Genomic DNA, 14,174 nt, shown 5'->3' on the forward strand with positions numbered 1-14,174 from the left:
AGTTAATGCGACGCGACGTTTTGTCAGAGGGGCAGGTGAAGGAAGAGGCAGCGGAGCGTTGCCGAGCCCGCCTCGCGTGAGGCGGAGGGTCGGCAACCCGGCCGAGGCCTGCGACGAGAGGAGGTCGGCCGAGGCCTTCGGTGGGGGATCGCCCGAGGCCAGTGGTGAGGGGGCCTCGAGCGATACGGAGAATTGGCCGAGGCCTTTGGTGAGAGGTCGCCTGAGGCCAGCGATGAGGGGCCTTGGGCGAGTCGGAGAGTCGGCCGAGGCCAGCGGTTGTTAGCTGGTTTCGATCTTTACGAAGTCTAAGCAGTCGTTTTTTGGTTCTTGCTTAGGGTACCCCTTCTCACGGTATCCGACACCACCGTATTTTAAATATAGCATTTTCCATTCTCTTTGTAAAAAAAATATAGAATACTCACTTCTCAGAGAGTCAAAAAGGTTTAAATTTGATCATATTTATATATACAAGAAATTACTAATATTTATGGCGCCGAGTAAATATCACTAGATCAACTATAAAATAAGCATATTTTGTAGTAAATAAATCTATTTGAAAATATAAATATCGATATTACGTACTCTCTATGAACTCGATCAAATTTAAAAAAAAAAGTCTTACATGCTACTAATAATAATCTACCGCTCAGTTACATGAAGTTGACTAGAATAAATGAGAATGCCTGCCAGTCTGCTCACACGTGAATGAGGCTGTGTTTAGTGGTAGTAATTTGGATTTTGGGGCTACTGTAGCACGTTCGTTTTTATTTGACAAATAATGTTTAAACATGGATTAATTAGGCTCAAAACGTTCGTTTCGTAATTTCCCACCAAACTGTGCAATTAGTTTTTCTTTTCGTCTATATTTAATGCTCCATGCACAGGCCGCAAACATTTGATGTGACAGGTACTATAGCAACTTTTTAGAAGTTAAGGTGAAACTAAACAAGGGCTGAATGTCGGTGGCGGCAGCTAGCTAGCTTATTACTGCCCGCAAATTAATCCATGGCCTTGTTTAGATTGCCTCAAAATTCTAAGTTTTTTCACTCTCTCTCTATCACATCAATTTTTATACGCATGCATGGAGCATTAAATATAGGTAAAAAAAAATAACTAATTACACAGTTTGGTTGTAAATCACGAGACAGCCTAGTTAGTCCATGATCAGACAAAGTTTGTCAAATACAAACGAAACGTGCTACAATGTCCAGATTGCAAAAATTTACGATCTAAACAAGGCCCATGTTTAGGTATACAGGGCACAACACCGGACAGACCAGTAAGTTTTCCTGTTAATATAATAAAAGAGGTGAATGGATAAGCTCGTCCTCCAAATTAATTCAGGTCGCATCGTCGTCGGTCGATCAGCTTACAGGTGATACCTACTGGTCTCTGTTTTAAATTACAAATTATTTTAACCTTTTTAAATGCATAACTTTGTTATATACACGTAAATACATAGCAAATATATGTGATTAGAGAGACCACATATATTTTTGCTAATTTCTATGTCACCGACGATCAAGCCTGGTAGATGCATATGTGTTTCGTGGGATGACCAAACTAACATTTGCTATAAAAGAGGCGAATCGCTGTCAATTAAAACGAAATCACGTTCGCATACATAAAGTCTTCATGGCGCAGCTACAACTCCGAGATATGCATGTTTACTTTGGTTCAATTGAAGTGGTTTTAAATATTATGTTTTTTTTCATCTAAATTACAAACGAGATGATTCACACGGGTTTCCTGGAGGTGGAAGCTATATGTGTGCATCTATACAAGTTTCGCTTGCCATCGGCTGGTTCCTCCTGGCAGTCACGGACCCCCGATCCCAGCAGAGGGCTCGTTTGGAAACAGTCTTCCACGGGGGAAGCCTGGATGAGTAGCCCACCGGGAAACCAAAGAACGGAGGGAAAGGGAGAGGGAAGTAGCGGGGTATTCGTTGGTCCAAAAAAAAATCCTCGACGGGTAAGAGTGGCACACGACATGAAGACAAAATCTATCTTCATCCAAACTCTCGTTTTTTTTCACTTGACAGAAACGCAACCATCACACGCATGACACAAACATACAGATTTATGTGCAAAAGCTGGTTATTTGCAGACACGAATGACAGCTAGCTAGCTAGCCATGCATTATCCACGGCCCCGTGCACAAAATTTCAGTATGAGTACTTGCCATCCTTACCGGCAAGAGTAACTTTTCTTTTTTTTTTTCTGAAACGTAGAACATGTAGAGGCACCTTGCCTCTGTAAATCTTATGTTGAAAGATTAAGAAACTAAGTGTTTGTTTGAAGAGTAAAATGTACGAGCGATCCTTAGACTTATCGTGTTATGTTGTTCAAGTCTTCCAACTCTCAAAACACATTTTCATGTACGAGAACTTGTCTTGGGATGTTATCTCGTTCCAAAGCTTTTTTATTTAGTCCTCAAACTTGTCTCAGGGTATGCCATTTAGATCCAAACAAGCTGCAACAAGCCCACATGCTGTCTCTCTCACCTTTGTCTCAATGCTCTCTCCCTTCCTTCGCGTTCCAACTAGTCTAGTGTGGTGTCGTATCACACAGACGCCAACACGCCATCCTCAACCTATGTCTTCATCATTCTCCACATCAAAGGCCACACATCATCTGGAGTGCTCGCGACAAGGCCAAAGCTAGTGCTCCTTAGACGGGAGAGGTAGACGGACGATTGCTTTTCTATTAAGTTTCTAACCTGGTCAAGAATGAGGTGTGGAACCCCAACTGTTGCGGTATGTGTCATCATGACGCGGAGTAGATTGGGTCTATGTGGACCTAATTGACACACTATGGCAAGTTTAGGGACCTATGATACACTGACAAAATTTCAGGGACCTAAAAATAGAATCTCAGAAGTGCGGAACCTAAATGACACACGAAGATAGGTTCGAGGACCTAAAAATGTGTTTTAGTAGTTTCAGGATCTGAATGACACCCTGAAACAAGTTCAAGGACAACTCTTGTATTTTACTCCGGTTTGAATTCACTAGGACTAAAATTTAGTTGTAGCTAAAGTTTATTAGTGTAAGAAAAATAGACCCTAGGCCCATTTACTTTGGATTTTGGTGTTTGATGACCAACACAACCAAATTGGACTAATGAATTTGCAAATAATTGTTTTATAGTTCAATAGCGTGCAAGACGTGACTTGGACGAAGGCGACATGATGATCCCACTATCAACACCATAAGCAAGACCCTAGAAGCACAAGAGAAGACCTAAGATATCAAGCAAAGTCCAAGCATGAAGATGAGAACCAAGCTGAACGCAAGATCGCGAAGAAACGAGCTCGGCAGAGGTGACTGGACGCGGCCCTATGAGGACCGGACGTGTCCGATCAGTTGCTCGGCAACAGCAGGCGTCAGCAGCAGCGACCGGACTCTGAGCGAGGCAGTGACCGGACGCACGGACTTCACTGTTCATCGTCGAGGCAACAACTCAGTGAGGACCGGACGTAGCAACTGTGGACGACTAGACTCCAAAGAGGTTCCAGAACGGTGAAACATCGACCAGACGCGTCAGATGGTAAGCGACCGGACTCGCCAGAGAGTCCGATCAACAGTGAGCGCCAACGGTCGGTTTCAATGGCAGAAAGCTGGGTTTCGTCCCCAACGGCTACTTTCTCCATGTGACATATAAATAGACCCCCCAACCGGCCATTTGAGTGAAGGGCTGAGGAAACATACCAATGGTGTTGCTATACCATTTTAGTAATCTTCACTTGCATAGTGCTTAGTGTTTTATTAGGTGATTAGCATAGGTGCTTTTGTGTAATGCTTAGGTTAATTAGACCACCGCTTATGCGCTTGCTCTAGGTTTAGGCCTAGTGTTTAGTGAGGTTTGCACACCTCTCATCCCTCGGTGCTTGCGTGCACCATTGTTGTACTCGGCGGAGCTTGTAGTCTTGCGAGATCATACCAACCGCGCTTGTGGTGTGGCCGCCACCGTGTACCGAAGGGAACAAGGCCCGCGGCGGTTCGGCCGGAAGCTTGATAGTGAAGACGGCGTGGAGCGGTCCGGGAGAGGCTTGTCGAAAGGCACACCGGAGACCCACTTGCGCGTGGGGAAGGCCCGGGGCTATCCACGGAGTTACCTGACCGGGAGCTTGTCCCTTGCGAGGGATTTCTTGCAAGGGTCTCCAACGAGGACTAGGGGAAAGCTTGAGCGCTTCTCGATACATTGGTAAAAATACCGGAGTCGTCGACGGGAGTTTGTATCTCTACCTCATCTTTACCTTCCGCATTTACATTGCTACCTTAGTTGCGTGCTTTACTTCCCTAGCTTAGTTGATAGGATTGGAACCTATGTTGCATAACTCTTTTGCGGTAGAGATAGCAACACACCTAGCAAAACCGTAGTTGCACATTTAGATAGATTACTTTCAGGCATAGGTTTTGACTAGGTGAAATGAGAGGCCTTAGTTAAAAGTAGAATTTTAAGTTGTCTAATTCACCCTCAACCCTCTTAGACGTCACGGTCCCTTACAGTTAGCTAGGTGGGTTTTTAGACACCAGCTAAACTTTATGTGAGTTATATTTGGATAGGCTGCACTAACATTCATTCTTTACTTCTTATCTCATATGTCCCACCGAAGCCTTGTTCGGTTAGCCTTCAATTAAGAGGATTGAATAAGGACTAAATCCCCCTCAAGGCTTGTTTGGATGGTTAGCCTCCAATCTAGGGGATTAGAGAGGATTTAGAAGGATTTTGACGTGTAGCGGACCGATCGAATCCTCATGAACCCCTTCCAATCGTCTCGGACAATCGAAGACTAACCGAATAAACCCTCTCGATCCCCTTGGATTAGAGACTAACCGAACCAAACTCTCAATGCTATGTTTGTCCTCCTCCCACCTATCCTCGTTCAAGACGCCTTATTACAGGGGCTGCTGCAACAATGCGTAGTATAGCTCGTACCCACCGCATGGCCGCCTCCTGCTGCGGGCTGAGCGCGTCGCCGGGGCCGCCGCTGGGCGCGCAGGAGCAGCCTCGAGAAGCGCGCCACGAAGGGGCTGTACCGGTAGTCGGCCCTGTACCTGCCGTCGTCGGTGCCCCAGGACGAGGCGCCCCAGATGGAGCCGTACACCCACATCGGCCGCCGCGGGAACGTCGCCGCCGCCGTCGCGCTCCACGTAGAAGCTGCACGGGAACACGTACATTTCTGATGAATACGTACGTACGTCTCATGCATACGTTACATACGTAGCATACGGCACCGGCAGCTGCTGCTGAATGATTAGATTAGATGCGACGACTGGCTGCTGGTTCATCTGTCAGTGACAGTGAGGAGCTAGCTAGCAGGCGTGCAGCAAGCGTCAGTTAAAAGCAGCGGTACGGGTACGGCCTCCTGCAGGCGCCGTACGTACGGCACACTACAATGTCACTGTCACTGTTGATGATTGGCCGGCCGGTTGCATTGCACACAAGTAGCAAAAATCTATACTCCTCCTATCTGTAGCAGCAGCCAGCAGCATCGCCATTGACAGACAGGAGGGCTAATTACATGATGCGGGTGGGGCTCCAGAGGATGGCGTAGTGGTGGAAGTCGGCGGTGGGGGATGGCGTAGTGGTGGAAGTCGGCGGTGGGGTCGAACCAGTCCAGGTGGAACTTGACCTCATGTAACAGAATTGACCAAATCATAAGAACGTAAGTACAAAAACAATCACCGAAGCGATCAAATTCCTGTACTTAAGCTCCCATAATCCCGGTAGTCCGGAAATCACGAAGGATTTCAACCAACTTTCGACATACAAACCAAGATCGTAGTGATTCAACACAACACATCATCCGTTACAACATTTCACAAGTAGCATTCGGATTACATCCATCAGAGTTGAAATAGAATATTACAAACCAAGTTTGAGTGTGCGGAATCAACATAGTTTGGTACAAACATCATAGTTTTCAATTACATTGTCAAGTCTGAGTCATGTCCCACAAAAGCATTATCAGGTACGAGAACTAGTAGAGACCGTGCCCAACGGTCTAGTCTTCATCCCCAGCTGGGAGAAGGCAGTACTTGCAGCAACCAAAGTAGAACTAGTCATCTGCAACAGGTGGGAGATAAACCCTGAGTACGAGAAGGTACTCAGCTAGACTTACCCGTCAAAACCAGAAATAAAAGACACCAAGGATCATGCAAGGCTTTTCAGGTGGGCTAGCTTGACACAGTTGCATAAAAGAGCTTATGATTATAGTAACCAATTTAAACTTAGCATCAAGCTTATCATTATTTACCTGTCCACTAGATTGGCACCTGTACTAGAGCACTCACTTATTAGGAGCAAACAATATTAACCATAGCAGGTATAATAAGGCTGTCATCATCATATCATCATTTTCGAACCATTATGTTATTAAGTGTATCTACATTGTAGATAAGCCCGTCAAGTTCTCACTAACCGGGAGAGACGGCGACTCGAATCGAATTACAACTCAGCTGAGGGGGTATTCCTAACTCTCACCCTGGCATACTTAGCAAGGATAACCGTGGGTTACCTTTGGGACAACTCAGGAACCAAATTCGCGGGTTCGATCAGCGCCAGCGCTCTCAGGGATTACCCTTCTGCCAGGACGACCAGGACTTTTAAATCACCTGCCCTTGGACTCACGCGTACGGCTCCCTTCCGAGGCGTACTTTATACTTATCGACTCCCGGCCTGAGTTGAGCTACTCGGCTTCGCGGTCGGTCATCGGACACGGCCAACTAAGAGAGAGGCATGCGTTCAACATGAACAGGAAAGGCTCCAAGAATCAGTCCTTAAGCGACACAGACGGAGTCACTGCAAACCGGCAAGCCTCCGTCCGATCTTTATTTCAAATTAAGACTGGTTCTTTTCCATGATAGCAATATAGCCAACCGTGCCACATGTATCTTCCTATATCTCACAGGTGACAGGAAATCACCTGACTTCTACCGTGTTTGAGCAGGGCTAAGCACTACACGAGCCTGGGCTACATAGGATTCAGGGTAACAATATCTGAACAAGGAATTGGGTAACCAATGCAGCAAGTGTTTGCATCCAACACCTAAACTTAATGCAACAATATATATATGTAACAATAATACTTTAACTGCATTTCAGAAATTAGGAGGCTTAATATGCTCCGGGGCTTGCCTTTCACAAAGTTGCAAGGACGGTGATCCGGGCACTCAACGGCGACCTCGTCTGGCACTTCTCCTGAAGGCTGCTCCTCCTGAATCTCCGGAGTCGGCTGCTGCTGCTCGCTCGGTTCCTCGAATTCCAGCAGGGTCACTCCTTCCGGTACACCTATTGCATGCCGATGCAAAAGATAAATACCATGGATGCATAAGGAATGACATGATGCTCATGATGAATGAATCACAGTAAGTGTTTACCGAAAATATCACTGGACACTCGTTTACCGAGTAAGACTAGCCCTATTCAAATCACTTTAAGCATGTATCTAACTTAACTTAAAGAACAAGATTAACTTACCTAACTTGCATAACCTAAGATAAAGATGCTCATCTTCGGTTAAAGGCCTAACACCTAGGAACATTACCACAACTTAGAAATAGTAACGGTATACATAATTTAACATTTAAAGTTTCATATGTATACAAGTATTCCCGTAATTAAATCACAACAAGAGTTATACAAATCCAAATGACTTGTAGGAGGACATTCTGGAAAGCTTATGAAATGTTCTACAAATCAATGGTAAACAGCAAAGCATGATTCTGATGTTAACCAAATCAATTTCCAGCAAACCTAGAATATGTCCAGAATGACAGGGTTACTAACTTAATTATTTAATGATTGTGCAAAAGCATAATTTGATCAAACCAAGTTTACCAACTTGTTTTTCATACCTAAGAAACATCAGAAAGTATAGTGCCAACTTCTAAATAAATTATTTAATATCCTTTTCCAATTTATTTAGTTAATTAGGTGATTTAAGCAATATATAGTAAAACTATTCATAAAAATCTACAAAAATTACAGTAGCTATCTCATGCTGCACATAGACTACCATAAAAATTTCAAAGCCATTGGGCAAGCAGAACTTGCTGTATCCAAAATAACAGGTGGCATGTCTATTTTTAGCATAATTAAGAAACCTTATTAAAAAGTGTGAAGCAACAGATTTCCCATTTTTCCTAGCATCCTTATAGTATAAGAATAGCACTCACCAAATTTTACCTTTACTGGATCTATAGAAAAATTATGAAAATTCACACAAGATCCATCCATTAATAAAAGAAATTTCTATAACTTAAAAACTACACATGCACTAGCTCTGAAATTTTAACTAGAGCTTCTAATAAGAAATAATAGACTACCCACAAAATTTTATAATTTTTGGACCACAGAAACTCAAGATAAAATTCAAACAAGTTTGCATGCATCTAAAAATACATTTCAAAGTCATATTTAATTCATCCAAATTTTCTAAAACATATGCTCATATAATATTTTTATTAAATACTAGACATTACTAGGAACTCAACAAAATTAGAACCACATCATTTGGATCTACCATGTAAGAGCTACATATTTTTGAATATGTACATAAATCTGTGAAATAATAAAACAAAACAAAATAGGAAAATCCTACACAGCTACTGGGCCAGCCCGAAGAATCACGGCGGCCCGCGACTCACGCGCTGGCGCGGCCCAACACGACGCGGCCCACGCTGGGCTCCCGCCTCAGCCACGACGGCTGACAAGAGGGGCCCGAGCGTCAGCGAGGGAAACAGGGGAGAAGACACAGGGCGACGGCGAAGCTCAACGCCGGTGGCTTCTCCGGCGAACCCGACGGTGCTACGACGTTCACCACAACAGTGCGCATCTAACGGTACCATCTATTGCAGGGATTACAGCAGCTAGAGGGGGTAGCGACGGACACGGCGGCGCACGGCCGCGGCTTGGTCGGCTCCGGTGAAGCGACGGCATCTCGACCCTAATGGCCGGCTCTCCGAGCATCAGGAACACATGCAGAAGCTAGCGCAAAGGAGAGAAGGGGCGGCAATGGTGCGAGGACAGCTGGCCGCATGGAGCTCCAACTCCGGCGAGGTCCCGCCATGGCTGCGGTGGGGAAAACGGCGAATACGCCCTTACCGAGGCACGATCGACCCGACGGTGAGGTGGAGATGGTAAAGGGGATCACGGCGAAGCTCTAGGTGAACGGAGCAACGCGTTTTTGCAACGGCGTGGAAGCTAGGCGAAGGCGAAGGTGCGGCTGGCAATGGCGGACGGCTGCTGTGAACATGGCGCTGCGCGCGGGGAAGGCGAGAAGGAGAAATGGAGCAGCGAGCGCATTCAGCAGGCGCTGGCCCTCTTCTGGAGCGCGGACGCGTGACGTGGTGGCAGCGCATGAACACCACGCGGCGAACGTCATCTGAGCCGGTCGGCCATGATGGTCACTGACCGATTTCTGAAAACAGCGATTCAGTGATCATCGAAGGTGACTGACAAAGCGAGTTGGACGGCTAATTACTCCTAAACTGTGACGTTCTAGACTATGCCATAGTTAACAAAGTTGATCATCTATATGTGAACTATAACTCTTGTTATTGGAGCTCGAGCTGGTTTGGCTCTGTTAGGGAGATACAAGGTGAAACAGTTGGGTACACGAAACTGCACAACACATAAAGACTTAGGAAAATTTCTAAGTATGAAATCAGTCTGAAATTCTGACTTATGGGCCATGTTTGACCATGTTCCACACATTTTCATGGGTTGGTCATAAAACAACTTTTGTTCCATGATAAATTAGCTACAACTTTTGTAAAGAGTGCATAGCCATGCAAAGTTTCTAAGTTGGACTTTTGAATCAGTCAAACAGTGAGACTCCTAGGGTCAATTCTAGTCAAACCTTCACTTGAGGGCATTTTGGTCATTTTGATCTACATGAACAATGTCCCAACAAGTAACCTAAGTGTAGTTAAGGTGTAATAGACCATGATCAACCATTTTACAAAAATTGTTATACCACTTCTAATGATCACATGTGATACAGAAATTAAAACAAGCAATTCATTCATATGTTTCAGTACAACGTTTCACATGTTGCATGACCTTGTTGTTATCCTATACTTGTCACATTACTACCATGTTGCCATGCTTCAAGGGATGAGAAACTCAGGTTGCATTCACATGTTACACCATTACTATTCACAACACTCAAGTCTGAAACATACACAATTGGAAAATGTTGCATATGCATGTTTCAGTAATCAAAGGCATGATGAGATAGATGATGCACATGTTTATGAAATGAAATGCAATTAGTGGAAGCCAAACACCTAGGGTGTTACACCTCCCTTCCGACGACCCTCCCAGGCCCGCCGTCGCCGGAGCCGAGGACGTACAGGTTGGTCTGCAGCGTGGATGGCTTCCCCAGCGTGGTGCCCAGGAACTCCATGTCCACCTCGTCGTGGAACCCCGGGTGCGCGTCCGTGTTGGACAGGTAGAACGCCATGATCACCCCCGCCGTGTACCCGGCCTGCAGCTTCACGGACGCACCGAAGTAGCCCGACCGGAACGCTCGCCGCGACTTGAACCCGCTCCCGGACGTCGAGTCTAGCTAGATAGTCACGCCGCCGCCGTTGCCGGTGCCGGACACCGACTGGTGCTGCGCGCCCCAGAGGGCGCGGAAGTCATGGGAGAAGGGACGCGCACGGTAACGCTTGCTCGGGTAGAACCCCGGCGACGGCGGCTGCTGCGCGTCTGCTGCTGCTGCTGCTGCTACAAGAAGAAGCAGCAGCAGCAGCAGGAGGAGGAGGGTGGCGGCCATCAGTGGCATCGCAATGCGAGCGGTGGATGGACGATGCGACGGCCGACGAGCGAGCTGCGAGCTCGATCAATGATTGGCAATGGAGCCGGCCGGCCGGCCTGTAGGCGTGTGAGCGTGACAAAGGGAAAGCTGCTGCTGCTGCTGGCTGATGGATGGACGTGATGGGATAAATAGATGGTCGCCAGGCCCACCACCTAGGGGGCTGCAGTTTCTTTTTCTTTTTTTTACCTGGCTGGTTTAACTGGGCTCTCGATCTATTCTCAGGTGAAAACGGGCCGGGTCGATCTGGGCGGGCCACCCCGGTCGGACCGACGGCCTCTCTCCTCTCTTCACCGCCGACGCCCGACCCGAGCCTCGGCACGCGTGCCTAAACACATGGCCCCGTTCGGCTTATTCCATATCCGGCTTCCATATCCGGCTTGTTCGACTTCTTTTTTCAGCCGGAACAATGTTTTTCTCTCACAACAATTCAGCCAGAACAGTGTTTTTAGTCAGTTTCCGCCAAAATTCAGCAAGCCAAACGGAGCCTATAGTACAGTAGTAGTGTCGGTGGTGTCCATCGCAACTACTACAGTAATTCACATTCACACGCACATTTTATTTTTACATGCAATGCAATGTCTGCGCCATTACGTTACATGGCAGTGATTTTCTCGAGTCGTGATAGCGTTTCGCTAAAGGATTTAAAAGATGGGAACTGCTAGCGCCCGTCCATCGCGTCCGCGGCTGCTGGCCTGCTGCACCGCTCGCCCGAGCCGCTACATGGGGACCACCCTCACCTGCCTTACTTCTCGCGTGCACGTAGGGACCACCTGTGGCCGTGGGACCGCCTTCGCCTGAGCCCACTTCCCTCATTTGCTCGTAACATGGGCAACATCTCGATCTACTTTTACAACATTTAGATGAAACACATACAACATACGTCAAAAACAGCTGAAACACTTGCAACATACGTCTGAAACACTTGCAAAAACACATGAAAACACTTGAAAGTCATTGCAAACATACGCAACATCCGGATAAAACACTTGCAACATATGTGTGAAACATATGCATAATCCAGATAACACACTCACAACATATGTTTGAAAAAATAGATGAAACATTGGAAACAAACGCTTGTAATATACGTGCGCAGCCACTGCAACATATGCAACATCCCGATCTATTTTTATAACATCCATGTCAAACACTAGAAATATACATCTAAAACACTTGAAACATATACTTGCAACATATCTGAAAACGCCTGAAACACTTAAACACAACGTCGCCGGTGGCCATGGCCTACCTAGTGGGGAACTGCTGTGCCAGCAAGCTTGGATCAGGAGGACGTCGAGAACAACGTACCAGCGTACACCTCCGCTGCCGGACCTCCCTTCCTGTCGTGGTGTCTTCGGCTGACCATAGGAGATAATGTCCAGGCCGACAACGACCTCCTATTGGTGGCGTCGGGTTGGTGGTGGCCCGGTGATGCCATGGCCGCGACCAGCGAGATGGAGAAGTGCACGACGCGACGAGAGGCGGGGCGAGGTGGGGGAAGGGGGCACGGCGGGATAGAGTTGAGCGAGCGAATGCGAGTCTAAAGAAGAGGTAGATAGGAGACGGTGTCGGTGGAAGGCTGAGAAATGAGTAGATAAGAGTTGAGATAAGCCTGGAGTCCGTTCAATTTTTTTATAGCGCCGGACGCTCAGGTTATAGCGTTTTCATTTAAAGATTTGTTACTTGATGGCAGTGGCGAATCTAGCATTTTAGCTTAGGGTATGCCGTCTAAAAAAATTCATATACAATTCGATAAATCTATTTTACCAATTCGGTAATAATTATAAAATCAACAACGTAATTCGGTACCTATACACTAAGTAACATAATAAGGCTTAAATTCATGGATTAAGTTCAAACCATCCATTAAATATAGTATAAATTATTCAAAAGTCATACCGATAATTGAAATATAGGCATAAAAGAGAACCGGAGGCTTACAATACTATTTTTCTGACTATTTTTTACGCTTTCGAAGGGACATCAATGTCTTGATTATATCATTTTCATCAACTTCAAAGAAAATATCCCGCTCAATGAAAGTGACTAGACTTATCCAAAAGACTATCTCCTATCTTATTTCTTAACTTTGTTTTCACTAAAACCATTGCAGAAAAATATCCTTTCAACACTTCTCAATATTATAATCAATTGCAACATTAGGATTTTTAAAGCCAATGCATCTCTATCGAGCTGCAATATGTGCCTTAGAACCCAGATGTTTGAGAATCCTATGTTCCAATTCTTCCAGATTATAGAATATCAAAAGCCAATACGTGTAGGCGTGTATGTACTTGCTACGTGGGCCGCTTCCTGGGCCTTCTAACTTGCTGCTTCCGTGATGGCGTGATCAGGTGAATATTTTTTTTCTTTATAAATACATATGTATAATACCTATATTATATTGTACATTTGATGGTCAAACAGGTATGCCAGGGCATACCCGGTATACCCTGTGGCTCCGCCACTGCTTGATGGACGCCAAACATGGCCAAATACATTCTAGCTACCTAGCCAAACGGGTAGCTTAGCTCAGTTAACTAGGTTCAATACAGAGTATCATGCATGGGACGGACCTACCGTTGTGCCCGGGTATTCCCGGGCATACCCTGCTTTTTTGGGAAAAATTTTAATAGGTATTTGAGGTATATACATGTATAAAATAATCAAGGTGTTAAAATTACGTTTCTTTGCCATTTTATGGCTGCAATTCACGTCCAACTTGAAACCAGCCCACAGGCCATGCCAATCCGAACGGCCCATGGCCCATCTAGCCTTCCAACACACCTCCCTACTCCCCCCAATCCATCAGACGGTCAGACCACCGCCAGCAGGCATCGCTTCGAGTCTTCGACCTAGGCTTCTTCCGATTTCGCCGCCGCTGCTCGCCACGCCACTGCGCTCGCCGCGTCGCCGCCAGGCGCCAGGCCGCCCGCCACCCCGCCCACGCCTCCCCTGTCGCCCGCGCGGACGCTCGCGTCGCCGGCGCGCCCCACGTGGCGTCGCGGCCAGGCCAAGCCGCGCCCCATTCCCCGCGCGGCCACACCGCCCCAGTGCCCCACCCGATTGGCCGATTGGAGTTCTTTGCTTCAACTCAGAGCAGAGGTGATTAGAAATCAAATCCCTCCCTTTGTAATTTTGCAAGTCAAAGATCATGACATCATCGGTTGCTATCAAGCAATGAGGGATCGAAGAGTTAAAATTTAATTGTAATTTTCTTCCGATATTTTGTAATCTCAATTTGTTATGAAACAAATTTAGTTTGAACTATATGTATCTTTTATCTAAGCTCATCTGAATGTTTTGTATTGTTCATCCAAATATTTTATTGCCATGGGCATACC

General features: G+C 46.2%; 1 pseudogene; it reads right to left on the reverse strand.

Annotated features, from left to right (window-relative positions):
* Positions 1–5,522: 5,522 nt before the first annotated feature.
* LOC136478424 (probable xyloglucan endotransglucosylase/hydrolase protein 32) lies at positions 5,523–10,788 on the reverse strand (annotated as a pseudogene).
* Positions 10,789–14,174: the final 3,386 nt, after the last annotated feature.

Source organism: Miscanthus floridulus, chromosome 8 (assembly GCF_019320115.1).
Source record: "Miscanthus floridulus cultivar M001 chromosome 8, ASM1932011v1, whole genome shotgun sequence".
NCBI lineage: Eukaryota > Viridiplantae > Streptophyta > Magnoliopsida > Poales > Poaceae > Miscanthus > Miscanthus floridulus.